The sequence below is a fragment of the Uranotaenia lowii genome, chromosome 1 (assembly GCF_029784155.1).
Source record: "Uranotaenia lowii strain MFRU-FL chromosome 1, ASM2978415v1, whole genome shotgun sequence".
Lineage (NCBI taxonomy): Eukaryota > Metazoa > Arthropoda > Insecta > Diptera > Culicidae > Uranotaenia > Uranotaenia lowii.
The window spans coordinates 76,362,808-76,365,859 of record NC_073691.1 but is presented as its reverse complement, the minus strand read 5'-3'; the positions used below and the strand labels follow the sequence as shown (position 1 = coordinate 76,365,859).

The window sequence follows — 3,052 nt, the reverse complement described above, 5'->3', positions numbered from 1 at the left end:
CATTACACCCATCAAGATCATTTCCGCCAAAACGTTCGACTCATGCAGACGAAGTGCCGCTAATTTGTCGTGAATAAAACCAGTGCTAGATTGTTCGGTGATCAAAATTCCTGCAAAGTGATTCCAACAATCGCACGACTGTAAGTAACGCAAATGAGATGAAATGAGACGACGCACTGTGCCCTAAAGAAATGTTTCATGTTTTAGGGTGTTTTAAGGGGACAAAGCGGAGACAGCCTATCTCCAATGATTCTAAGTCAAGGCTGAAGTACCACACACCGAGCGACTTTGACCACAAAACCCATTAAGCCGACAGAGCGGTAACCTCTGCTAAAAGAAGGCGAATTCTGGAATCCCAGTGTAGTACACCTACAACAGGTAACCTCCAGCTATTAGGAGGCATTATGCTAGAATTAACCTCACTCAATAATCTCTTCAGCATCCGGAAGCCTGAAAAGGCAGTTCAGTCGAACATTAAAATCAAACAGCACCTTGGCCAAAACACGGGTTCCAAATTGAACAAACATCGCCTGGTGGCGATAAGCAAAAAACATCGCATCAAGCTCGTTAGAGAGAAGATCCATCTAGAAGCTAACACCTCACAGGTAAAAGTCAATCTTCTTCTTACCTTCCCAATGAGTGATCAATTTGTTAAACATGCAGGGTAAACCAACGTCGCCCACCGGGGAAGAGTACACTTTCACGAAGCATCCACAGCAGATCCCTCATCCTCGCTAACTAGGTAACATTGCATTGGTATGAGATAGTCATTGCATGATTGCATTGTAAAAATGGATTTTATCAAACACAGGTGAACGTTGTGAGCTAGAGCAGCGTGATCAAGCACGGAAACTGGTGGACTCGAATAGTGCGAAAAAGGTCCTCGATAGAGGTAGGATGTGCATTGTTCACATATCATGATCTGCATGAAACTAACAAAATTCTCTTAGGGCCTTTTTTCTGAATCGGCTCTGACGCCCGTAGGAAACGCCTGAAGGGCGGCAACGTCATCACCTAGATTGCGTGGACACAATCAACTGTGGTAACCTCCTACCTTCTCTTGCGCCAGCGACGCCAGTGTTTACATGGAAGGCATATCTCCAGAGAGCAACTAAGCACGTGCGTGCATTACTGAAGGATTGTGAACGGAGCATGATCGGAGAGACACGATATTATCATCATCAATCCGCATCATCATGAAACGTTTTGCTCAGCCTTACGCATGAACGCATGGGATCGCATGTACCGAAGTCGAGCATGTATGCATGAAGGAGGACAGGAACGTAGGAAGTGACATAGCCGTGATTGAGTTGAGTGGAAGAGAGCCGTGCTAGTGTGAACGTGAGCATAGGGTTTGCACGCATCCTTCATTGATTCACACAGTGAGCTGACTGCATGTAGCCGTTTGAACCAGTATTCGAGACCGGGGCCCCGTCGACTGTGAGCAGAGTGAGCTGACTTGTTGGCAGCGGTACCAAGGAACAAACAGGTGCTTAGTTATAAGTGGAATCTATACATTAAGTCAATACAGTTTATGTTAGGATAATGCAATTTTCGCTCTGATGCTACTTTAAATTAAAAGATGCCTTGAGCATCACACCATGAAATTTGCTACGTGCCATTTTATTATTATGAGCTTATGGTTGAGCACACTTGAGTTTAAGCTGACATAGTCATCGATTGCCAGCTTGTCGATTCCCTTAAAATCATCGATCGCGTGATTATTCTGGCAAAAAGCGATAGTGGCGAACTTGTAACAAGATACACTAGAGAATTTTCCGGCAAGTGCAAACTGAGCTCTTATCCCCTTTCAAAAATTGTTTTAATATAAACACTTATAAAAAAAAAGTTAAACGTTTCCCGATGTATCTTTTGTCATTCTAATACTCGTTCGATTTGAGCTGATTTTTTAATGAGTGAATTTTTTCAATCATACTTTTTTGATATTATCTCATTTATTTTTTGGCACTTCAGCGTATTATGAAATTCAAAGTAAAATTGCTAGAACTAGGATTGGTCTAACTTGGATCGATCTATGGATCGATCCTTTCAACTCAGAGTTTCGATTGTTGGATCGATTCTCTGGCACGAAAAAAACGATAAGATCCGTTCATTTTCGATTAGATCTTTTGATCTGTTGGATTTTTTTTCTCGCTGATCCGAGTAATGTAGATCCAAATTCTAATTACCGATTAAATATTAAAGAGTGCCATTTGTTGGGCAATCAGTCGATTTCAACACTGAAAATAAGATTGGTTTTTTGTAAAATTTTTGTCTGGAGTTTTGCAATATATTGAATGCCTAAATTAAAGCGCTTCTAAGCAGTCTTATTTCTACCAAAGATAGAAAGTCAATACATCTTTGGAACTCCGTGTTCTTTTTTGCCCTTTTTATAACAAAAATTCCTCTTTCTTGTTAAAAATGGATAGGATACATCTATAAGAGATCGATCCTCGAACTTCGATTATCAGGAGGATCGATCCTACAACCGTCTAACCGAATTTATCTTGGAGATCGATCTTTTCCTGAAAATTGAACAATCCTAGTTGTGATCCATTTTAGGCGCCCTCAGCATTTCTGCAGTTCTTATTTTTCATTTTTTTTACAAAAATAATATACATTTTTTTTACCCTCTACTGCATATGAGCCCATATATGTATGTCCTCAACATTTTTTTAAAATATTTTTGAATTATTAAGTACTGTTACAGATTTTAACCAATCTAATGCGCCAAAACATAAATCATCAATGAAAAACTTTTGAAAAATCCCATTTCTTACACTTTTCAAACAATTAAAACTATTCAAAAAGCAATTTTGTGTTTTTGGCATAAATTGCTTATTAAGGGGGGGAGACCCTACCCCCTAACGGGTTAAAAAAAACACCATTTTCACGATTTTTTTCTAGAGCTCTCGTTCAAACAAATGTATGTATTCAAATTTTTTGCATTATACAAAGCATTGTTAAAAGAACATTTAGTAATTTTTTCGTAGAAAATATTGAAAAATGAGCCGGTGACGGAGCACTTTCGAGGAGGCCTTTTAGAAAACAG

General features: G+C 39.4%; 1 long non-coding RNA gene across 1 annotated transcript; it reads left to right on the top strand.

The window, feature by feature from the left end:
- LOC129753447 (uncharacterized) lies at positions 1-585 on the top strand. The gene is made up of 3 exons (XR_008738932.1): positions 1-140; positions 208-378; positions 440-585. It is a non-coding gene; the product is annotated as an uncharacterized LOC129753447 (long non-coding RNA).
- The last annotated feature ends 2,467 nt before the right edge of the window (positions 586-3,052 follow it).